The sequence below is a fragment of the Numida meleagris genome, unplaced genomic scaffold, assembly GCF_002078875.1.
Source record: "Numida meleagris isolate 19003 breed g44 Domestic line unplaced genomic scaffold, NumMel1.0 unplaced_Scaffold165, whole genome shotgun sequence".
Lineage (NCBI taxonomy): Eukaryota > Metazoa > Chordata > Aves > Galliformes > Numididae > Numida > Numida meleagris.
The window spans coordinates 766,667-793,029 of NW_018363448.1; the positions used below are offsets into that span (position 1 = coordinate 766,667).

Consider the following 26,363-nt stretch of genomic DNA (forward strand, 5'->3'; position numbering starts at 1 on the left):
ATATGTCTGAGAGCGTTATCCAGAAGCTTCTTGAACTCCAACAAGCTTAGTGCTGTGACCACTTCATGGGGAGCCTGTGCCAGAGCCCAGCTACTCTCTCATGTAGAACCTTTTCCTGATATCCAAACCTGAACCTCCTCTGACACAGCTCCATGCCATTCCCTAGAGGATTTATTGCTGATCACCAGAGAGAGGGGATCAGTGACTGCCAAAGGATTTCAGTCACTCCTCGTACATCTTCCCCTCTAGACATTTCACCATCTTTGTAGCCATAAATATAGTCCTCCCATCAATTTGTTCTTGCTTGACACAGGCCTCCACAAGGCAGCTGCCATAAAAAGAGGGATACTGCCAAAGGAGACAAATGGAAAAAGAAAATGCTGGAAGTGAGTTCCTTAGTTGTACTGCTGCCATATGTCATCATGCCTCAAACACAGCTGGTGAGCAAATATTAGACTGGGTTTAACCCTTCACACGACATGTGGAAACACAGCAAGAGAACAACTGTGGAACTGCCCTGAAACATGCCATAAGGCACAGGCACTGCTTCAGAACTTGTATACAGGGCAAGGCTGTACATATCTTACAGTATTTGTTACATCCTCAGGTGTTTCACAAGTATTCCAAATTGCATTAGGAACTATGTCTTATTGTGGATGTGTATTGCTGCAACCACAGAAAGCAGACGTACAGAAAAACAATTTTTTTCTACAGCAATCCCAAGATGGGTGGACTGAATCCACGCATCAGTGTCTTTGTAACATTTATAGCACTTAGCCTAATCACAACAGCCTTATCTCGCCATGGCACAGTGATGAGCAGTTGCTTCCTGAAAAATATATCTAAGATCATTTTTTTCCCTTCATGGAGAAGGAGGATAACAAGCCACTGTAGCCTGCATAAAAATGTTTTCCCCACCCATTAGGGAGACCTTTAATTTGTAGTATTTCCTTCAAGGAAGGAGAAAAAACTTCCAACTCCAACTTGTGCTATTTTTTCAGTGATTTAAGGAACTTCTACTAGTTTGGTATTCTATGCGGATTTGGGCTTTTGTACCAGACAAGTGGAGTTAACACATATGATATTTCCTGATTCATAATTATTTGGAATGGTACATTTACAGGAGTTAAAGTATCCTTTCCAGTGGTGAAAAGCTGCAGTTCTCAACTCAGCTAAAAATCCATACACATACAAAAAAAAAGAAACACCAAAGAGATGGTGTCATGGCTGGCAGTAAATTAAAATCTCTTTTTCTTCAGAGAAACTATGTTTTTCAGTCTGTTATCTATTTTGCAAAGTTTATTTGTTTGCTGCACACAGTTATGGAAAAACTCCTGTTTTCACAATTCACCTTGGAAGTTGCAGCCATGGGCCCACAACCCCATCACTTAGGTTGGTATTATCCAAATACATGACTGTCCTTGACAAGAACTTGACTGCTTAAAGCAGTAGCCAGAAGGATATTTTGGCAGCAAAAGTACACATACATGGAAGGAAAATTATTCCATTAATTCTACTTAACATCTTATACCAGAAACAACAATTTTGACATGTTAGTTTTTATGCGTACCTCTTTGACACACCCCGTGTGACACAGTATTCAGTAAGCTTTTATAATAGCTACCATGAAAGAAATCATACCTGTAAGTATCTTCTTTTGATAGCAGGGGAAATGTATAAAAATGAAAAAAAAAATGTGCTTAATATCTGTTATCCCATAGAAAGAGGCACAAGCTAGTTATCTACAATACATAGGCTTCCACTTACCTTTGGACATTGCAGGGGGAAGCAGGGGAAAAGCTTTCTGTAAATCCCATTTATAAAAAGTAGAGTATTACCTAAAAAGCCAATCACAGCACATTTCTTTCCATTTCTCCGATACCATTAAATGCCTGTAATCCTTGTACATTGGCAGATATTAGGAGTCACACTAAGAGTTATTTTTAAAAAAGATGTATGACTTGTTAACTACTTCTAATGCTATGAAAAATCATAGAACAGCATTCAACAAATTATTCCCTGACTGGTTGTTCTTTTGGCTTTATATTTAACAGAATTGGTCTAGCTACCATAGATAAGAATGTCTGAAGTTTACTTTTAAAAAACTTACTAGCTAATCTTTCCATTTTCCCTTTCAGCTGCTAGGCAGACACAGTGGTGACTGAAACCAGATTTGTTACATGAACGACCTGCACATTAATGATGATAAAATTTAAGACAATGGAGAAAAGAACTGCAGTGCTCCAAATGGCTTGATATCTTCTAATACAAGCTTTCTCCTACCTTCACCTTCGGAAAGCATTCTTATAAAGCTGTTTAATGTGAAGCCTCTAATTCTGTGCCTGAACAGGTGTTAAGCACTGTGGGTCTAGATCTAGGTTCAGGGCACAAAATGTAGCAATACTTTAAGAAATGGAAGGAAGCCCTTTAGTGCTCATGGGGAAACTTGATGATGATTCTCCAAAAAATAAACAAATATTTAATAGTTCACCATAAATATCAGACTACCTAACTGTATCATGATGAAAAAAAAAAAAAATCTGAGTAAGAAGAATCAAAAAGTAAAATCCTCAAGGTAATATTCTGAAAAACTGAAGATGAAATTTAAGGGAAACAGTGCATCTTGTATTTTACAATGTTGAAAACTGGAGTTTGAAACCTTTAAGATCATACAATCAACAATTTTTATTCCTACAGAAATTACATGCTAATAAGCTGAAAGATGTAAGTGCATTAGAACGTTTACATGAATGTGTTAGGCAGATCTGTCCATCATAACTGTCTTTTCCTCCTCAAAACTGTAAATAACCATACTTCTATTTCTTACTTCTAAAAATTATTTTTGTTATTTTTAATATATAATGCTAGCCATAATTTTTCATATGGATTTCTCACTCCTACATACTCTAAGCATGAGCTTCATGAAGTTTTCATGCCAGGATGTATTAATAAGGACCAATGGAGATATTCTGTTTTTTCTATTTTAATATATGCACAGTTTAGAGAGCAGTATAAGATAAAACCAGAGTCCAACATGGAAAAAAATCCCAACTCTGCTACCATTAAATACAAACAGTTATCTGCTCAGGCTCTCTGAAACTGAGGTCACAACAACCTTGGTATATTATCACTACTGAGACGTAAAATTAAATTTTGATGTTGCTTCTATTGTCACATGTGATTTTCTTTTGTTTAATCTGTCATGCTGGGATACTGCATACATATCAAGAACTGTTACTTTTCACTAGAAAGGTAAACTACCGTGTTCAGCAGAAAACAGGAATTCTTATTGCATGATGCTTAGGACCAAGAAATGTAGGATATTCCTTCTTTTATTTCCTCATCCTTTCTACAGTGAAAATTTTTCAAAATCTAGTAAAAGAGGGCAAATATTCTTGTCAATCATATCTTATGCTCACCAGTACAAAATAGTCCTTAGTAAGGCAAATGTCATAAATGACAACATACTAAAATGGAAAAGATTGCATACACCTTGCCTAGTACTTTATTCATCAGTTTTGACTTTCATAGCACGTATATTTCCACCCCTGAGACCTGTTAGAGAGTGAAACATGTGGAAGGATGAATGGGGAAATTAAGGCTTTATGAGGATTAAAAAAAAAAAAAAAGGAGAGAGAGCAGTACACTCCATATTGCATGACTGTCACTGAAGAACAGACAAAAGTAGCACGTAAGCCTGAATGTACAGTCACATTTGCATTGTGATAAGTGATACATTTTCCCTTAATTCTGAGGACCATTAATCTTAACAACTGTTCAACTCTGATCCCAAAACTTTTAGAGTTTTAAAGAAGGGTTACAACGCCTGGCAGGGCTGTTAATAACAACAAGCACCACTCTCCTACAGATGCTAAACATCTCTTTCCTGGTTTGTGTAACATATATGCTAGTACTGTCTGCCCTGTCTTTGACAGGGAATTACTAGCTATCCACATATAGGAGCACAGTAATACTAAAAACCAGACAATTTGCAAAACATTTTTTAATTGGAATTTCTCCAACCAGATCTGATTATCAAACTTCTCTTTGCTATATATGTAAATACATTGGCTTAGGCCATAAAACAGTGCATGACTAAATGTCAGAACTGTCTGAAAAGTTTAGATCTAAAGGCACCATTTTGAATTACAGTGACTGTGTAGCTAAAGTAGTTGTTTTTAATTCTCACTAGCACTTATTAGGAGCAGCTCTTGGTTGAATAAAATGTATGACGAGCAATCATGTGCTTTTTATGAATGCAGAAATCATTCACAGATAAAAATTAGAAAAAGAGCATAACAAACCAGTTTACTATATATTTTTCCAATACAAAACAAAAACAGACCTCCCTGAGGAATTTTTTCAGGTCCTTCTCAGTTCCACTTATAATTAGTAAAATGAGTAGGCAGTTATGAAAGTAATGCCTCCTATCTAATTCAATGAAAATTAAAACAGATATGAAGAGTACAATAACACTGTTTGATAGAGCAAATTCTCAGCTACAGAACACTATTTTAGAGTGCATTTACCGCAATTAGCTATGAATTCTCACTAGTGATGAACTGTATGCTGTGCTCGTAAACATCTGCATGAGTGGAGGTGATCCACCGCTGCTGCTACTATGGCCAAAACGTACCACCTCACCGCGCTCACATCCATTGTTTGATCACCATAAATGTTCATCAAGTGTCGATGAATTTCAATGGGTCCTATTTTTTTCTGCATGGAAGAATTCAATGACACCTTTGCTTCATACACATTTCCATGTCAGACACCATTTTGTCAGACTGCCTCTCTGCTGCCATCTGTTGCACAGCAACAAAATCTGATAGAATATTGGCAGGAAGATACAACCTCTACTGACATATCACCAACACCTGCCTCTGACATTGTGGGCCAACGTAATAAAGTAGGAAGCACTACCTTTGGAACAGGCCTCGTACAAAGTCCTGTGTTTCCAGTTTCTGAAAGAAAAAAATAAAGCATTTGGAGATCATGTAAAATAAATTATTAAAAGTAGCTGTAAAAGGTCTGTTCAGTTGTCTAAAGGGAAGTCTGTGAGACAGTTATAACCTTAATATTATTAGGATTTAGTTGTTCTCATTAATCACAGAAATAACACAGTAGTACTTCAAATACAGATAAGAATTACATAGAGGATACTGACCTTATAAATTTGAAAGTGAGCCTCTGCCAGGACTTGTGAGTATTTTACAGTCCAGTGAAGTTTTAATTCAAAAGATACAGATGGAGTGGAAGTGGCATCTTCAGTTCCCCTCTGTTTTCTTATTTTCTCCAAAGCAGCCTTCAGAGCTAAGCATATGGCTTTTCATAGAATTGTTTGAGTTAGAAGGGACCTTTAAAGGTCATCTAATCCAACTCCCCTGCAATGAACAGGAACATCTACAGCTAGATCAGGTGGCTCAGAGTCCCATCCAGCTGGACCTTGACTGTCCCCAGGGATGGGGCATCTACCACATCTCTGGACAACCTGTTCCAGTGATTCACTACTGTTATTGTAAATAAATTTTTCCTTATATCCAATCTGAACATCCTCTCTTTTAGTTTGAAACCATTTCCCCTTGTCTTATCACAACAGACCCTTCTAAGGAGTCTGTCCCTTTCTTTCTTATAACCCACCTTTTTAGACACTGTAAGGAAAAGCTCAGCTCTCTCACCTTCTGTTTGTGTCAGCTGTTGAGCAACGGCAGTTTGGTGTTTGCCATCACAGCAGAACTGCCCTCCAGGAGTTGTATTTCTAGCCAAACCTCAAAAGAAGGAAACACATCTTGGCACTAGCAGCCCTTCATAAGTGTTCTGCTCCCTACCCATTGCTTTCAGGTTGGGGCCAGCCCCAGAAGATGCTAATGACAGGAAGACAAGTGAGGCTCTCAGCCCATGCAGTCCCTCCTTTGTGTCAGAGTTGTATTCAGACAGAGCTGCAAAGATCTGCAGCCACCTAAGAGAATATCAGTTCATTCTCCAATAGGATTTTCTGAGCGCTGGTCAACCAGAGGGAGTCTTCTCACAGACTCTTTTGCCTTGGAGGGAAACAGTGACATTGGTTTCTTTAAAACCTATTCTACAACAGTGCTTGTGGCACACAAAGTTTACTAATTCAACAGGCATAAGCCAAAGTTGTTGTCAAGCATTTGATCACTCTGAAGCATGTTTGGCATGCATGTGTAAAAGACTGGAATACAGGTGGTTTTGCTTTAATGCGAGGCAAGGTGAAGGAGAAGAAAAAAAAAAAGCAAGCTTCATCCAAAGCTAGGCTTATTTGCAAAAGGAGTGTTTGATAGTAATTAGTGCTTCCACAATTCAAGGCATGAGAGTCAATGGTCCACTCATCCAAGATGAATGTTTTGTGTGTTTGTTTTTTGTGTTTGTTTTTTTTAACGTAACTAATGAATTTTGGGGTACAGCATGCAGCAATCTTCCTGAAGTGAAGCACAGGCTCTATTTTGTGGTTTTACTTAGGCACGTTTTGACCATGATTAAAGAAATTAGGTATATATATGTACATATTTCTTCTAAAATAGAATGTTTGGAAGATGTCTTAAAAACTAACTGCCAGACTGACAAATCAAGCAACACAATTTAATCCAAGAAAACAACAGCCTGCCAGTTATTAGAGAAAAATCCAAAAATCAAGACAACAACAAAAAAAAATCCTAATCAAGATAATTGGCTCCACTGGAGAAATACAACAGAAGTAAGAGAAATGTTAAGCAGCAGCAAGTTGTATCAGCAAGTCTGGTGAAGAAGGCCTTAAGATATAAGCGTTAGGCTATTTCCAATCATACCTTGAAAATCTAAGCTTAGCACTCATAGATGTAAAACTCACACACAAAAAGGATGGAAAGAAAAATTCATATAAGGATAAAGCCTGTGGTCTGTCAAAATTGGTTCTTTGACTGGAGTAGTAATGCAGAGGGGTACAGAGGGTCAGCTGCTGCATCAAAATCATGGTTTCCTGTACTGACATGGCACTCTAAGATTTAATTAATTATCTAAGATTTAATTAATAATCAGCAGCTGTTAAATGCTGTTTATTAGAAAATAAAGTTGAATAATTGGCCCTTCACACCTGAGACCAAATCAAGTTCATTTGCTTTGAAATGTTAACTACCTGAACCAAATTCACAAAAAGGTTGAAGACCTATGCTTTCTAAATCTGAAGTCTACAGATAATTGTCACACAAAGCTGAGTAAAACTTGTTATATTTCCCTTTCAAAATGTAAACTGAGGATAACAAAGGGTTACAGAAAGACAGATTAAATAAAATTCATGCTCATGTGTGAACCAGATGGAAACATCCCCTTTCTTCTACTACTTGCACAAGAAATTCACGTCTAAGATGCGAAAGAGTACTTGATTGCATACCACCAAATAAATATATAAAATTTGAATGGAAAAAAAAAAAAACACGTACACACAAAAAATTGGCGTGATTTACAGGATTAGCCTTAAGCTTACATCAACAAGACAAAGAATTACTTACACTTTGCTCAAAGGAAAAAACATATTTTCCTAAACAAAACAAATCTGAAAGATCAAAATGAAAACTATACAGAGAAGAGTTCAGCTGTCCCAAGTGATGATCTCATCGGGTCAGTATTTTGCACCAAGCAGTAACCCAAAGGATGAAATAAGTTACATTTGCTGACAGATTTTGAACTCACAGCATAATAATACATTTATTGCAGAAGTTATTATGAGATTTCAGAGACTTCATCGTAAATAAAAACTAGACTTTGCTTTGCATATCAATAAAATGGAGAGCTAATGCATGTAGAAAGTTACATCTAACTATCTTACAATCAGTAGATAGGAACCAAGACAACATACATTGTTTTCAGCTACAGCCAGGTATGTTACACCCTATTGTAGCATTCCTATCCTTAGCAATACCATGACAATCCTTGCAGAAGCTTTTTTTTTTTTTTTTTTTTTTTTAAAGTTACCAGTCCCTGGAATTCATGATAACATGTGAATTTCTGTTTTTACAGCCTCATCACCGCAGAGAGAAGATTTTAGATAATGAAACCAAACAGATTTGCTTGTTTGTCCTATTTATTTTTTTTATTATTCAATTATTCTCTCTCTCTTTTTTTTTTTTTTTGTGGAAGTGATGTTTCCTGAATAGATGCCCCTGATGAAAATGGTATCACTTGAGGATAACAGGATTCAAGGAGAATCACCCTTGAAACTAAATCTGAATGTTTATGAGTCAAGCAGAGAGGAAGAGTTCCAAGGTTACGTGTTCCCAACTCATCTGCCCAGTTTATGTGCTTCATTAAATAAAGGAATCTTACAGCAGGGAACTTAAAAAGAGACTGTTTACTGCCTGGTTGTATTTACACTGCATTTGGTACACTTCTTTTAGCTAGAAAATGAAGCATTTTCAGCAACTTTAAAAAACTCTGTACGGCTACAGGTGCCTTTAATACCTTAATGAAAGTAATTACTTGAGTCACTTAATAAAAACCCATCCAGCATTTCCCTTCCAGTAGGCAGAATACAGGAGCTCTTACATTTTGGTATTTGAAGGAAATAGAAGGCTGATTTGAGGCATTGAATCTATCCACTTATCTAATGGGCAGGAGGGTACACACCCTTTTCTGAGCTGTTTAAATTACTCAGGGTCACTATACAAGCCAGCTGCCTTCACAGTTACCAGATTTAACAAGGCTATAGAATCATAAGGAAATGCAAAGGAAGTTTTGCCTTCAAACTCTGCCCCATTGCAGTTCTGCAGGTTGTTACAGTAGCAGTGTGCAGAGTGACTCCATTTCCACATAGGAGGCTGCAGAAATGCTCATTCCTGAGTTAAGTAGACAGGGATCACTTTTATATACGTTTTTTCATAATAATTTTTGCGTGCAAAGATTGTGTCATACTTTCTAACCCCATGGTGGCAGTTTTATAAAGTTTTCATTATGATCCGTGTTCCAAATAGGAAGTTGACTATTAAACATGCTGTAGGTAGTAAGTTCATGTCAACTCCTGTGATAACTACCTTGCATCCAGCTTGACTATAGGATTTACAGACACTGGTACGTTTCTGATATCCTCAGATGTCCACACAGCGCTGCTGCTACTTGCACACCAATCAGCCTTGTTTCAAATATATTCAGGTTTGAAAAAACATCTGTGCAAAGTAATGCTCTCAGATTATAAAGCGTTACCCATACAATGTACACGGTCTCCTTCTTTTGAGAGACACAAGTGATTTTACTTCTCTACATGTTTTTATGACATAAGAACAGTTGGTTTCTTCCTTATGACACAGAATGCCAAGTACAGAGAGAGAGCTACCACTGGGGCAATTCTGCACCAGCAGTTTCAGGAGAGGAGCAAGTAAGTTATAGACCAAGGCTTGTGTGATTCTGTTCTCAATAACTCTTTGAAAAGAGAGGAGGAATGGGATCATATTAACACTGTCACTTTGGTACAAGCATCCCCACAGCACTATTTCTCTTACCTTTGCTACACAGACAAAGGTCCTTCAGGAAACTATCCATATTTCATCTCAGAAATCTTTCATGCTTCAAATAAAAACCAGTCCAAAGTCTAAGCACAAAGCGAAATTTTAAATAATACAAACCAGCAGGCCACATATTACAGGACAAACATGAACAATAAATACAATGTTACAATTCATGTTGAAGCTTAGTGCCTATCACCTGTTTCCACAAACGCTGTTGGGGTTTACGGGCCAGAAAACTTTGAGGTATGACAAAGCAACAGATTAAATCCAAGGAATTCACAAGAGAACCACAAAGCCCTAAACTGGTTTCTGCATTTGTTTTCATAACAACAATGCTTCAGCTTCTAGGTCAAATTGGGATTTCACAGTATTACACTCCTACCTTAGCTGCTGTCTCTTCATAATTTAATTTTATAAAGGCTCTTGCAATGTGTAGTGGCTATATACAGAAGCAATATACTACAGTTTCTAGAAGTATGGAGGTTTATGTCTGTAATCTAACAACCATATTCTGATTCTCTGGCACAGGTAACTCTCAGGTAGCTTATGAAAGGTGATACAACAGGCATACAGCAGACAATAGTGCAGAGTAACCTAAACAGCAGAGGGACAGCACAGACAAGCCAGTAATCACAGCCAAATGCAGGCTGACACTTGCTGAGGCTCATATAGAGCTGCTCAGAGCTTCAACTTGCTGAAAGACACTTACCAGATATATGCCCCAGGCTAGCGTGAGCAAGCTAGCCCAAAGCATTTACTCTCTGGTTACTTCTTCTATTTCTGGATTGAAAACAAAGATGAACATACACTTACAAATCCCTGTTATACAAATAAGGAGATTCAAGTTCACTCAAGAAATGTTTGTCTGGAACATATTCTCCATGAAATATACTTTCATGATTTTCCATATTGATTTTTTTTTTCTGAATTTGTGTCCTCAGAGATCTAAACTAGATCATAATTATTCTCTTGTGAAAATTTATCCAGCAGAGGCAGAGATACTCACATCAAGATTCTTTCCTGTAAAACTCCTGCAGCAAAGCATGATGCTTAAGCTAAGCTGTAACAAGCATAATAAATCTTGCTAGTGGAAAAAGCTGTTCACTTGTAGGAGCAACTTCCCCAAATTCATGAAGGAATTTTTCTAAAAATAAAACCGTTTTCTTGAAATAAACAAACAACAACAATAAATTATTGAAGTTTATGCAGGCATGAATACAGAAAGCAAGTAAGCATTTAATTTCACACTAGGTTGTTCTATTTCTTGATAAATAGAGATAAGATTTACCACAAATAGCTTCAATGGCAACTTTTGTAATTAGTTGTGATTTGGAGGGAAGTTTTGTGATAGCAATACTGACCATAGAAAGGAAATCCACGTCTGCTCAAAGCATTATTTTGATATATTATCAAAGGATGCACTAAATCAATAGCAATGCCTACTTTAATCAAATAGGCATAGCTTGGAAAAAGTACTTCACAGAAAAACACTGTTCCCAAACTAATTCAGTGCAATTTTCTTAAATTATTTTGAAATTTGGTACACCTGGGCTGACTGTTCTCAGTGACATTCTCATCCTTCACATTTGGAAAAAAATTCCAGGCAGATGTGACTCAGGATATTTCTAGTGGTGATAAGGCTGACTGTTCTGTGGTTCCTCAGCTTCTCCTTCTTACTCTTCTTAAAAATGAATGAAATTATAGCCTTTTTCTAGCCTTCAGAGACATCTCTGGCATCTTGTTTCATAAAAAAAGCTGCACTGCAATTGCATCACCCATGTCTCAGCATCCTAAGATAAATCCCATCCATCCTGATGGATTTGAATACAATTAGTTTTTCTAAGTATTTCTTAAGAATAAAGTATATTTCACTCGGTGTGCAGCACTGCTTGATTATCTTCCTTTAGATAATCTTTGTTTCTGTACAAAATCACGTTTGGAATAGAAATGTATTCTGCCTCTCACTATGCCACACTTCAAGAAAGGTCACCTCTTCCTTAGACACTCAGTTCCACATCAGTTGGGCTCTGAGAAAATGGTATTTATCCTCACCTTATCCTTTTACAACATCAAAGCACTCTTACTCCAGTCTTAATGGGCAACCGTCTAGCAATAAGTACCTTTCACAAGCAGCCAGTGATACTGGAAAGAGTACCAAAATCTCTAGGTCACTAGAGCTATAAATACATATTAAGGGAGAACTGAGAACCTAGAAATACTCACAAATGAAAAGAAAACTTTTGATCATACCCTTAACAATATCTTCCAATGAAGAAACAGAATAGCTCACCATTCTGACACATCAGCTCATACTTGCCTAACAGGAATAAAATTACTAGGCTACATTTGGATTCTGCTAGGATGTAGTTCCTCTAAGGGAAGGAAGGAAATCCACTAAGAGTCCCCTTCACTGTCCTCATAAACTTGTGAGGTAGGCTTCCTGAATATTCACTACACAACTGCTACTTATCCTTTTAAACCTAATTTATGAGGGACCTCGACCTGTTGAAGACACATCACTAGCTGCTTCTGAGTCAAGATACAAGAGGACCCAGAAATTCACTATGACATTGCCTTCTAAATGTCTGAAAACAAATCCCAGCTGTGCTGTTACCAACAATGAGTACTAAGAACAAGAGAAGGCAAGCACTTTACACAGTATAAGGTCTGTAAACACTAGTCCTTACAGCATGTGTTTCTACAACGCATTTATACTGTGTTAAAGTGCATAGTTATTGCTCACAGTGAAGTAGAAAACAGATGCAAAAGCACCATCTTTCTCTTCACTGAGGATATAGCAGACCTCTATATCTGTGATTTGAAATCTACCGCATTTACCTGGATTTCCACTTCCCCTTGCACCTGAGATTATTACTTGCATCCTTTGCTCTGCTCCCTTTGCTTTTCAATACTAATACTGCAGCACTAGATGAGAAAAGCACATCTCCAATGATCATATGGGCAAACAAAGAAAGTACAGATTAAATAGTCTCACTAACATATTAACCAATATGTCTGGCAGAAAACCTTCTCAAGATGATACAAATGACTTTGTCTGTGCCCCAGCATATTTTGTTCTTATGCCTCCAACAGAACTGTGAGATATATTAAGATAAACATCAAAATCAGTTGAAGACAAGAACATATATGTCCTTGCTAACACTACATCAAGTATTTTTTGCAATATATTAGATGGCTGATTTAAACAATGAAGAAATGTTCAACACAAAGTAGTGTCTTCTACAGATGTTGGTTTACAACCTCATGTTTTGGAGGACAAAGAAAACACACTTTACCTTATCTTTCAGTCAGATTTCTTCTTTTTAAAGAAGACACGGTAAGTATTCAAACTGGACAAATTAATGAGCTTGACTGGAGAGCTCCCTCTCTTAGTAAAAAATTTGAAAGAAGAAAGTATGGAAAGAATGGCTTTTTTAAAGATACAGCAATAAAGTATGATCTTTTCATCACAGATTTATAGTTATTCTTAACATACTTTCCCAGACTTAATCTTCCTGAACATTCTGAATTCAAGCATAAAAGGCATTTAATATCTCCGTCGGTGAAAATGAAATGTTCTGATTTGGTAAGATTTTGTCATCGTACCGTACAGAAAACATAACAGCTACCTATGGGACACTCTAGTGAAAATTCAGTCCTTTTGTGTAAAATGAAGAGCTTCTGATTACTTCACTTCATCTTCCAGAATAAGAGCTGCATAGAATTGTAGAATGGTTTGGATAGGAAAACACCTTAAGGGGTGCCTAGTTCCAACTTCCCTGCCATGGGCAGTGTTACCAACCACTAGATCAGGCTGCCCAGAGCCCCATCCAGCCTGGCCTTGAATGCCTCCAGGAATAGAGCATCCACAAATTCTCTGGGGAACGTGTTCATGTGCCTCGCCACTCTCTACATAAAGATATTTTCCTAACATCTAACCCAAATTGTACCTCTTTTAGTTTAAAGCCATTCCTCCTTCTCCTATCACTATTCGTGAGTGTAAACTGTTGGTTCCCACCCCACATATAAGCTTTCTTCAAGTACTGACAGGCCACAGTGAGGTCTCCGCAGAGTCTTCTCCAAGCTGAAAAAGACCAACTTCCTTAACCTTTCTACACAAAGATGCTGCAGACCCTTGATCCTCTTTGTGGCCCTCCTCTGGTCTTGCTCCAACTACTCCACACCTTTGTTATGCTAGGGCATGGACGCAGTACTCCAGATGGGGCCTCACAAGGGCAGAGCAGAGGAGGAGCATCCTTGCCCTGCTGGCCACCCCTCTTTTGATGCAGCCCAGGATACTGCTGGCCTTCTGGGCTGCAAGTTCACACTGCAGGCTCATGACCAGCTTTTCGTCCAACATATTGTACAGTCCTTGTTTTTTGTTAAATACAAATTATGTTGCTTCAGAAGGCATAGCTTCCTCATCTTCAAGGACTCAGACAACGATGGAAACTCTGGCACTGAATATTACCTTTTTACTTATCAATATGACTATCCAAATCTTAAGGTGAACTATGGAGAGCTAGATGTGCTAGCCTACAGCCTTTAACAATGAAAGTTTAAAACTGTATTCAACCTCAGGAGCAAAGCAAAGACAGTCACAAAGCAATCCATCCTCCCACACATCAGATCTGAGAGAAATCTAGCCTTTCAGAAAGGATGACAGAAAGGTGTTCAGAATTAAATATACAGCCATATACTATTTGCAAAAACTACAGTAAATATAACAATAACAGACATAGGCTTTCTGAGAGGGACCAGAGTAATATGACCACCCCCCACATACTTGCACTGCTGCGTACGAGCAGCTAAAGCAGATTTATACAGTTATTATCTTGCTGCCAAACCAGAGTTTATTTTCGCACATGTGGTTGGTTTACAAGTATCATTGCTGATTAGAGTCCAGAGACCTCATACTTAAATATAGGATGTTATTTCATCATCTTGGAAGCACATAGTTTTATCTGATCCCTGATGTGCATGCCAAAAAAAGTTCATCAGCAGCAAGCAGTGTCTAATCAGCTCTTGAAAACCCTTGAGCTTGACAAAGCATTAGGCTTTCCAGTGAAAGACTATTCAGTTTTATGCTCTGCAAATAAAGAATTTCTTGAATCTCACTTTGTATATGGCCCAGTACAAAAATTCATCAGTAAAGCTGCAGGGCCAAACACTCAATGTCTTAGGTATGGGAAACTGCAGTACCCAGAAAAAAAGCATTTCTTCTCTGCATATCAGCTAACTCAGACCTGTACCAAACAGCATTGCACAGGATTTGAGCTACATGTCTATTGAGCATTGGTTTTAGTATAAATATAAAACAGCTTCAGAACTTGGTGAAGATGGGTTACATTCTATTTAGTCACAGTTATTAAGGTACAGCTAGCTGTTGCCAGATATAACATAGCAATGGTGGATCAGTGATAGGCCAAAATGAAGGTGAAGCCACACATCTCAGACAAAACCAGTCTTCAAGAATGCAGACCTCCCTATCTCTTCTGTAAGCTACATGGTAGAATGAGGTGAAAGAACAAAACAAAATGCCTTGGAGAAAATAGAGAGGTTAGGAAATATGTGAAATGAAAAAAATATTAACCAAGACAGACATCAAGATCCAACATCTCCCATCAAATCAATATATTATCTAGGAGCTTAAGCATTCCCTACAACTATGAATTCAGGCATATGTAACAATCGACTGGCTAATTTGAGAATAAGTGGAGAAGGCAGTAGCCACTGATCAGAAACATAGAAATGAAGAAAATTCAGAAGTACAGCTAGATATGGTTTTATGGTAAAAAGCACTAGTTTTCTGCAGAACTCTGAAGGTTTTCCACTGAATTCACAGGTTTGCTATTGTATTTATGCACAAGATTTAATGATTGTGTTGTTATGTACAACAGAGCATGGCATAAGCACCCCGATACCTCTATGCTCCAAGCCCTCTTTGTAGCAGTGTTGCCAAGATTATTTCATAAAAAAAGGCAGAGAGTATCACTGGCACTCTGTGCCATACTGGTTGGGTAGAAGGACAGTCAGCTTGTTCTGGAGTACCTCATAGAGATAAAAGCAACAGGCACTTGAAAGAGGTCACCAGTAGAAGAGGTCATTCAACCTCTGTAACATCTTGATCTGGGATTTCATTTCTTCCTACAAATGGCAAACTGGGGGACTCAGTAGGAAAATACGATCAAAACAATGTCAGAGCAATAATGTATATACATTACTGGAGAAAGGATCACAAGGCATGTAAATAGCTAGACCCTGAAAAGACCAGCTGTAGTCCACAGAAGTGGACTTTAGTGAATGCAACATTAGACTACGTGGCTATCAGAGCTCTGGGTTTGCAAAAACAGAGATCTTGTCAGAAACACAAGCAAATTCTGCAGGATCAGAAGTAAAGCAGTGAGGCTGCATATACATGAAGCAAAGGATGTCTAAAGGTATAATTCTGTCACATTCAATTTAAAAATGTGACTATGTGAGAGTCTGAGTATCTTAGTAATGACCTCCAGACACAGTTGGTTCAAAATTTTTTTTTTATCCAACAAAGAACTCAGGGGTTTTGACATTCAACTCAATAACCAAAGGAAATCTAGAAGCAGTCCTTGGCCTGTGATGTTCCCACAGCATAAAGCTAGAAGCAATGAAGTAGCTGATGTCACTGCATGCTATGGAAGTTTTGCTAAGGGCTTCTTGAATGACTGCTCGTGTAACAAAGCTTCATCCCCAAAAATTGTCCTTTAAGTTACTTTTAAACCGAATTGAATCATATCATCCATTTCAGATCAGCTGATAACCAAAATCAGTCCCATGCACAGTGTGAACAACATCAAAGTGTTTTATGTTGGAAATGCAAGTTCTCTCCTCCTAGAGAGAACAAATACTTCTCCAGCTCTCCATGAGAACTACAAACATGCCATGAAGGAACTTCAGAATAAATGTATTTAGTTTTACACTTAAAGATTTTTAATACTGTTTCCAAATAATACTATGTGTTGGTGAATAAGCAATGACAGGTGGAAAAAGCAGATGGTTTTGAAAAGATTTGCAGCAGTCACTGGCTCTGTTCTTCTACTGACTCAGCTTGATGCTGGCAGAGAAAGTGATTCCCCATCCCTTCTCTCCCTGTCTCACTAAAGAAAATCAGCAGCTGCTGACCTCATGGACTGCCACAGAGCCAGGACAGGATCAGCAAAGCGTACTTGTTCATCTTCATCCCACCTCCAGACCTCTTCCACCTTGCTACAGAAGCCCTGCATATTGTAAGCCACTGATGATGGCTAACCATCACAGAATCATAAAGGTTGGAAAATACCACTAAGATCATTTAGTTCAACCATTGACCCATCACCACCATGCCCACTAAACAATGTCACTCTGTGCCACATCTATACATTTCTTAAACACCTCCATGGACAGTGACTCCACCACCTCCCTGGGCATCCTGTACCTCACCATTCTTTCTGAGAATAAATTTTTCCAAATCAACCAACCTGAATCTTCCCTGGTGCAACTTAAAGACATTACTTATTGTCCTATTGCTAGTTACCTGGGAAGGTAACTGATCCCCACCTCGCTACAATCTCTTTTCAGGTAGTTGTAGAAAGCAATTAGGTCTCCCCTGGGCCTTCTCTTCTCCAAACTAAACAATGCCAGTTCCCTCAGCAGTTTACTCATTAGACTTGTGCTCCAGCCCCTTCACCAGCTTTGTTGCCCCTCTTTGGGCATGCTCCAGGGCTTCAATGTCTTTCTTGTAGTGAGGAGCCCAGAACAGATCTGAACATTTTCTACATCACATCTTTGCATTGAACTAGATCTGTTTGATATAATCTCAATATAACCTTTACTTTCATTTTCTATTTTATTAAACAGTATAACTGTATTCTTTGATGACAATCTTTCCCTTATTGTCCACCTATTGTTTTTTCTGTTTGTTTGTTTTTAAAACAGTAACAACATTGCAATCAGTTTACACTTTCATGATTTCACTCACAATATCAAGGCAATTTCTGAAGGAATATTCCAGAGATGGTATTGACACTACAGCGTATCCATATAGAATGTCCCTTGCATAAAAAAAAAAGCCCTCCTGAATAAGCTACTACAAAATAAATCTACATTCTTTACAGGACCAGAATTGAAATGAGGAAATCTCTTTGCTTCAGCCAGCAAGTTTTGCAGCTACTTTCAGGAAAGTAAAACAAAAAAAAGAGAGTTTTCAATGCAGCTCATACCAATTTTATACGACATAACAAGAACAGTTCTGAAAACAGGTTTCTAAACAGGTAAACAAAAGGCAGGACCAAACCTGGAGTTATAAATATTTATAAATTTGAAGCAAATTCCAGTAAAATTGCCACTCACCTTTGGGCACAATAAACTATTTTTCTGGCTTGGATAAGGTAAGGCTGAAAGACAGTTTTAGAAATTAAATTGTAAGAATCCAGGTTTGTGACTAGTCTTGCCTTTCTTGCACTAATTACAAACCAGATATTAAATTTTGTGTTTGTTCTTAACACCTATTTGTTGTTAACCTCTATAGGACAACTCATTTCTTCTGAAAGCATACATAGCTTACCGATACTGGCGTAACAGATTTAAAAATGAAATTAAATATGAGAAAAATCTATAATATGCACTTCTTATGGGTACAGCTGCTCCACAGTTACTCTGAGGAAGCAGAAAACAATTGAGCTAAACACAAGAGCTTATTCCTGTGGAACAACACGTTTTTTTCTCTAAGAATGGAGAAAACCTGTGTGGTGTCCTGTGTGGCTTCCAGTCACTTGTAACTGCCTAAACACAGGTACACACAAAGAAAAACACATCTACAAGCAACTCTTACCAAAGACAGCTAATAAAAGCTTAGAACTCAACACAATCATAATCAAATTACAGGTATTTTTGTTATATTTTTAATATGTCTAATTCTTTAACAAAAAATAATTAACTAAGAATTTGAGGAAGAAGGGATTTCCAACCTCCAGTAATTAGCAATACAAAATTGATTATATGCCTACATACAGAAGATCCTATTATTGACTATTTCACTATGTAAATACCTAATTACCTGTAATTTTGACACTGTGATCTATATAAGTACATCACTCAAAGGCAACTATATTTTCTAAAGGAAGCCTGAAAGCAATACTTAGATCAGACCTTTTTTTTAAAAAAAAAAAAAAAAAAAGCTTGTCTATCTTGGAAGGTATTAAAAACATGAGTTATAGGCTTTGTTGTGATAACAAATGAAAATGAACTTTTGCCAGCTGTAGATGGGTTATCATGCTACAGTGCATGGTTACCCATGGCAGCACTGCACAATAGTACATCTTAACTGACTCACAGAAGTCCAAGAGTTTTGAAGAAACAGCAAATTCAGGCAACACTGCCCTGTGACTGGTTCTGTGGCCTTGATCATCCAATGCCAAGAAATAATAATCATAGCAGCAATTCACACCATAAGCCTGAGCCTTATCAGCACAGGCTATGTACAAGTACAGAACAACAAAGACAGACTGTAACTAAAGAAGTCTGCAATTTAAATATAGGATAGGCAGGTTTGCAAGCAAAACAGCAGAACAGACCCAAAACCTACATTCAGAGATCTGCATCCTGAGCAAAGGAAGGCAATGTTTTTAGCAAGCCACAGTGAGGTATCACTGCCTTCAAGGGCACAGGTATCTACAATAACCTTTTGTCCTTTGCATTTCCTCTTTCACAAGCTTCACCAGGCCTTCACAGAGTACAGCTACCCAAGTGGACAATGGTTAAAATTCTCTCCTCATCCTTCAAACTGGCCAGATGTGAGCCAAACCCGATTTGGAAGGAGAGCAGAACCATTAACAGGGATGGTGCAAGCTCACTGCACTACAGTGCATTCATCTCTAGTCTGGGATTCCTTCTATGAGGAGCACTGCGAAGACTGGCCTGCTCTTTCCAATGGCATATCTCCACTGACTTTCAGTCAGGCACTGCATCAGCCCCAGAACACAACCAGCTGAAAGCCCAGCCAATAGCAATAAGAACAGATTTGCACATGGCCACAAGCAATTACACCAGCACAAGAGAAAAATGAGGAACTTGCAGCCAGAGGTAATGTGGGCAGGCTGACCCTCCAGCAGCAGCCTACATTTGTGGTAAATTAAAATGACCACAGAATTACACTGTTTGCCTTACTGAGAGGCGTATTTTGCTGACCTCCAGCAACAGCTTCGCTTCTGTACAGATGAACTACGCCCAGGCAAGATCTACCTTTGTATAACAGCTTGCTGTGCCAGGGAAGTCGGCATGCTTTGATCAGCACTTATTTCTAGGTACGTCTGTAGCTATCTAATTCTTTCTACTGTCTACTGCTAATAGCTTAGATAGCATTAATTTCATTGGACATCACTGCAATGTTCAAACTGACATTTCTTAAGACTATTTTGTGGCTCCACAAGCTTTGGGGATAAGAACACTCGTAGTTTAAAACAGTGAAAATGGAATAATAATGAAGTTACAGAACAATGCTAACATTATCCCCAACATTTCCCTATAAAAACAGCAAAGTAAAATAACATGATAAGCAGTATTCCTCAGGTTAGACAAGCACTCAGTAGCTTCCTCACCTCCACAGTGTTACTTTGCACTGCCCTTTGGCTTCTATGTACTCACACCTGTGATAGCAACAATAAATTGGGTTTCTCTTCCCTTTCCCCATTTTAAAACCTGTTGGTTATTTTTCCCCCTTCTTCACTATTCCCTCATTCATATAATTTTAAATGTATTGAAGGGGTGGATTGTCTGCCTTTACAAAAAAAATAATCTTAAGTGATAAGAATTAACAATTTCCTAGGTGGAACACAGAGTAAAAATTTAAAAAAAAAAAAAAAAAAAAAAAAGCAGACTGACCAGTTGGAACAAGGATTTACACTCTGTTATAGGAACTGAAGTTAGAAATGTTGGAGGGTTTACTGAAGATATGAACCTCTCGTTCATGTTCCTTTTCTGTACTATGCAGACCAAACATCAGTCTGTGCCTTTGGTCATATTATCCATATTTACTAACACAAACCTTCCACCCTCTCATCACCAATGTTCTCCATGCCAGCACTCCCACACCTGACCAACATCCTCCATCCGCCCAGCCCCAATGAGCCATGTCTGCCAAATCTGAACTGACTTCAGAGAAACCATGGGAAGTTTATAAAGCTGCTAATTTTATGCTTGTTAGCGGGTAATTCCCTACCTTTACATCAGTCTCTCTCTAGCTGCCTTTTTTTTTTTTTTTTTTGCCCAGATAACCTTCTACAGGTTTTATTTACTCAATATGTTACACTGTTTTCAAGGTCTTAAGCACTCTTAAAAATCGTTTTTCCCTATGACTCATCTAAACAAGCCTTAATAGGGATTAGAACAGGAACTCAAATTGGCAGAAATTAAGAATTTGCAGCTTTGTTACAGTATCAGATGTGATCCATCCTTAAACATCCTCTAAATATAAAGAAAGTCTGATTTGTATCTGCTATTGCTTCATGTTTAATTCAGATACCTTTGAGTGAGTGCAGCTCTCCCCATCCCATCCTCCTCCAAATCTTTTATGTATTATGCAGAAAACAAACTCCAGTAGCATCTTTCTCATTCCAATAGGCTACCTTTGGGATCACTGCATATTTCAATTTTACTCTTATGTTAATACAAATTTGAGTGAATCAGAGCAGATATGGACTTTGGAGTAGATTTCTCCAGCCTATTAATAATTACACAAATGTTAAAAGTAAGGTCTAAAATAAAGAAAACTAATCTTTTGACTGAATCTGTGGTACAATATTTCTGGGCGAAACAGATTCTGTTCTGTTTCATTGCAAGGTAATGGTCTGTCATTAGTTATTTGTCTCTCTAATTTTGCCCTCAAAAAGGCTCCGAGGCAAACATGCAGAAAGTAAATTGTTCTGAGTAATATCATTACTGCAAAGAGGTGTAGGAGATGAGATCACATGTCTCTAGTGTCTAGAAACCCAAGGAGATCCTCATGGGATCCTGCAACGAAATTTGGGTTAAATCTTCATGGTGTGTGGGTGGGCAGCAGGGATATCCAGTAATTTCCCACTCAAGAAAAAGAAAACAGGAGCAAGTTTCAGAACAAGACCCCTTCGTACAATTAAAACTCTATTGCTGTCTAATACTATACTTTTTTTTTTTAATGTAGGGCCCAATAACACGAAAAACAAGATGGCAAGCCTCCCATTAAACTGCATTAGAGTTTCTCGCTTTATTTATTTACTGACAGCATTGCACCCCAAATCAGCCCTACACAGAGCAAATCTCGCTGTGAAGCAGTGCAAGAACCACTTGCCTCACTTCTCATCTGCAGGGCTGCGCCCCGACTTCAGCTTCCCCAGCGAGAAGAGAGCTACATCGGGGCTGGAGCCTCCGCTCCCCGCGGCACCACGCAGCACCGGGCTGTCTGGGGGCCCGCGTTCCCCACCCAGTGTGGCCCAGAACGGCCCAGCTCCCGCAGTAGCGGGGACTGCAGCCGGCCCAGCTCTGCTTCCCCGGCCGGCTCCCGTGCCGCCTTCCTGGGTAACACCAACCCTTCACAGCCTGGCCTCCTAGTCTTCTCCCCACCCCATTTCTTTTCCTTATTACTATTATTTTTAACATTTTTGCTTCCTTCTCGTGCCCCCGGCGGCTCGTTACCTTCAATTCCCGCTTTTCCAACCAATTCCCGTCTGCAAACCGCTACCCCCACCTTCCCTAACACGTACGCAACTCCCAGCAAAGAAAAGGAGGCGGGGGGGAGGAAGGGGGGCGGGGAAAAAAAAAAAAAAATATATATATATATATATATAAAACTATAAAATCTCAAACTCCCCTTCTGGGTTTGATACTACATATCCGGCCGAGGGAGGGAGGTCTGTTCTGTTCTGTCTTTCCCTCCACTGCCGCTCGGAGCTGGGGTGGAGGGCTGAGAGCCAGAGATGCGGAGCGGCTGAGGCCGCCGGGTTTCCGCTCCTCCACAGGGCGAATCTACTGGGGATGGTGAGGAGACATCCCAGGCCCCACGTTCCGGCCGCCCAGTCTCCGGCCTCCACGGCTCAGGCGTCGCCTCCTCTCCGCGCCCGCTACCCGCCTGCAATGCCACTGGACGGTACAAGGAAAGGCTTTCCCCACAGCTCCGCTCCTTACCGGGATGGCGGGGCTCCTCTGCCAGCTCTGAGCTGCCTGTGGCGCACGAGACGAGCCGCAGCTCCTCAGCGCCTCCCCGAGCCCCTTCTTGTCTTCTGCCCTTGTCCTCCCCCACCCGGCAGTGGCGCGGAGCCGGGTCGGGGTTCTGAAGGCTAGAGAAATCACGGTGAAGGCGTAAGTCAAATGGTTCCTAGACCGTCCTCTAAAGTACAAAGAACGGTGTTCCCTCTTCTGCTTAAAGCCCATCTATTCGGCTCTGCGTTTAAAACGATGAGGAAGAATGTCGTGGTGTGTTTGTCACTCAACTTGCATTACAGCTACTATGAAAAAAAATGAAGAGATGTACAACATACCTACTCAACCACAAATGCTAGTTTTCTCATTTCAGCTAATAAAGATAAATCTCAGAAAGATCTTTTCAACCCAATTTGTGAACAAGAAGGAAGTGATGCTTTTATATGGATCATCACACAGTGTGTACAAGCATTAATTAATTTAACAAGGTTGTGTTTGTCTAATTACTGTCATCAGTTTATTAGCACTGAAAAAAAAAGGCCCTGGAAATGTTAGGTAAGATGACCGCTGCTGACTGAATCAGTACCAGCTCTCAGAAGACTTCCAAAGGGAGAGGGATTACATACTGCACTCACTACTGCAGTTCATTGGTCTCTAACACCATCCTTGAGATGTTTAAAGGCTTTATGTGCCTATCATTTCTCTGAGAGCTTCCTGAGCATGTGTTTGCATGCCTGGGTGCTACCAGTTAAGCCTTAAGACTAGCTGGAGTTTCCAAAGCAGGTATGCTTTCATGTTTTCACCTCATTCTGCCTAGCATCTATACAATTTGCATTTTGCTACTCTTAATGTAATGTCGAGCTGTAATCTAAGTATAGGGCTCTTTAGATCAACCTGAATCATAAAAATCCCAGTTACCCGAGATCTGCGTCAACAACTCTCCACTATTTGCAGAGCTAAAGTAAGAATATCTGTGTGGGATCAGATAGACCTGTTCAGTTTATTCATCTCATGCAAAGACATATGTTGTAGGGCACCTTGACTGCATCGCCTATATAGATGGAAGATAGCATCTTGTTATTTGTGAAAGCAACAGCCTCATAGTGGGTTAGAACACTTAACAGGACAGTTGAAGTTCTAGCTTTCATTTCAGATTTTCCTTGCAAAGAATCCACAACTTCTAGCAAAGATGTTTTGAATTCATTCATTGGAAATATGGTGGGAGGAAATTTTCAAGGAACCACTGAAAGTGGTTCTTATCCAAGCAAGTCATGATTGCTGAAAGTAACTGATCGTTTTTCAGATAATCATGGGTAAACAGGGTTTTGGTTGCTTGCCTCTCATCTTTAACATAAGTATCTACCTCAGTGGACTTCAAAGGCCTCTGTCTAACTGAAAAATCCATACTTTAACTTCCAGCTTAGCACTAAATGGGGATAAAGAGTAGCTTTGTTCAAAAACAGTGGTCTTGCAGTTTGAAAAGTAACCAGAAACAAAGCTTCTGGGAAGCACAGAATTAGAAGTATTGCTCATGTTATCTTCCAGCATACTGAACAGAGAGCTTGATTAGCATCAGTTCTTGCAAAAATTCTTTCAAGAGGAATACAAATTACCTTCAAATCTACAAATCTATTGAAATTCCTTTGTGAAGTTTGGAAAAAGTGAGCAGGCTTGATGAGGAGTTACCAACTAAAACCAGTTGCAACATTGAGCAGTCAGCGTGTCAGATGCAGTTCATGATAGCTTCCATGAAAAGCTGAGGGGATAATGTGATTAACAAGATGAAGAAACAATCAAGAATCATTTTGCAGTGCCAACCTGAGCTACTGCCCTCTGAATCAGAAAACTGAAGGTTGCAAAAGAGCTCTCTCTCTGTCACTGGTAGGGGAAGACCAAAGGCCCGGCTGAAAAAGAACTTTTTAACTGGTTGAAGGAGTACATCACAGATGCTTAAAAGCAGTAAAAAATATGAACTTTCCAGGGTACTCTGCCCTCAAGGAAAAACAAGAGGTTAGTCCTCACTATTTTTTCTTGATTAACCCTCTCAATTCCATTGCTCTTAAGCTGTCAATAATAGAAAGTTTTGTTTGCAAATGAAGTAAAGTTCTCCTAAGACTAAATTTGAAACGGAGCTTGCAAAAGATTGCACAAACCTGAATTTCTATCTTAAGCTGCGTAGAGAAGGCACATGTGTCGGAATGATGAATTTTTACATCAAACAATCATTAAACTATGACACAAAACTGCTTAAGGATAGTTGCCTGACAAAGATCCACAAAGCCAGTACCAGAAGAGTAAGAAGAGCACATCCCTCACTTCCCTTGGCAGTGTGCCCTGACTCCAGCTGGCTGAGGGGCAGGAGCACAGGATGGATATGTTGACCATCTGAAACATTTGCTGGGACAACTGAGCCTCAGTATAAAACATTACCTTTATGGACGATGAACCAAGGAACGGTACAAATGATTCACAGAAATTAAAGAAGTTTAATTAGAGCAGCTTAATTCTTACAAGGTCAGTCAATATTCTTAGTATTACAGTTTCAAATCTGTACCAGACACAATGCTGCCTTACTGTAACCTATTGACATGGTCTTATGTAGTGTCTCATTTCAACACAGGCTGAAGCATGAACATCCCGTGGCAATGATTTTTGCTTTTTTTTTTTACCCTCACTTCCTATATTGAGTTTAGGTGTGGAATTTAGTAATGAAATTTTTTGTTTTGAATCGCCTATAGTTTGAAAAAATGTAGCTCTTTTGCAGATTTAATAGTACAAACTCTTTCCTTGAAAAAAAGCCAAACTCAAGAAACTACTTTTTCCTGAAGCTTCATTTACACACCTTTGCATCATTAAAATTTGAAGGTGAATGTCAACAAAGCCTTATGGGTACGGAAAAAAAAAATAAAGGAAGTACTTAAATACAGCAATAACAGGACAGGCTGAAGAGCTGGGCAGTGAGAAACCAGATGAGTGTTAACAAAAGCAAGTGTACAGTCTTGCACCTGGGAAGGAATAACTGCAAGTGTCAGTACAGGCTGGGGCATGACCTGCTAGAGAGGAGCTCTGTGGAGAAAGACCTGGGGGTCCTGGTTGACAACAGGTTGGCCACAAGCCAGCCGTGTGCCCTGCTGGCCAAGAAGGCCAGTGGGATCCTGGGGTGCATTAAAAGGAGTGTGGCCAGCAGGTCAAGGGAGGTGATCCTCCCCCTCTACTCTGTCCTGGTCAGGCCTCACCTGGAGTACTGTATCCAGTTAATCGTAGAATCGTAGAATCGTAGAATCATTGTATGGGAACTGCTGAGTCATGGCCTGAACCACTGATTGAGCACCTGGAGGAAAGACCCAGTCAGCCCTGGGAGCACAGGTGAAGGCAATTCACCTGTGCAACCAGAAGGGGTGGAGCCTGGCTCCACCCCTCTTAGGCCTCATTTAAGGGCTGACTGCCCCTGAGGAAGGATCTCTGCCTGGAGATCCCTCCTTGGTGGGAGCCTTTTCCTGCGAGCCCCAAATCTTCCGATCTGGGTGAGTGCTGTATTTTCTTCCACCTTTTGTAACGCTGTTTCCATTGCATTAGTCCTGCTTATCGCTGGAATCATGGAATCATGGAATCATGGAATCATGGAATCATGGAATCATGGAATCATGGAATCATGGAATCATGGAATCATGGAATCATGGAATC

General features: G+C 39.3%; 1 protein-coding gene across 14 annotated transcripts in view; it reads right to left on the reverse strand.

Annotated features, from left to right (window-relative positions):
- Window positions 1-22,869, reverse strand: part of FAR2 (fatty acyl-CoA reductase 2) — a 148,268-nt gene extending 125,399 nt beyond the window's left edge. For 2 of the 14 annotated variants that reach the window (XM_021382022.1, XM_021382023.1), the window contains exons 1-3: window positions 22,176-22,220; window positions 5,679-5,768; window positions 4,924-4,964 (exon numbers count right to left, since the gene is read on the reverse strand). The gene's annotated coding sequence lies outside the window, so the exon portion shown is untranslated. Of the gene's footprint in view, window positions 1-4,923; window positions 4,965-5,167; window positions 5,389-5,678; window positions 5,769-22,175; window positions 22,280-22,664 lie in introns of those variants that run through there. The other 12 variants (XM_021382034.1, XM_021382026.1, XM_021382028.1 and 9 more) reach the window with 10 other exon arrangements.
- Window positions 22,870-26,363: the final 3,494 nt, after the last annotated feature.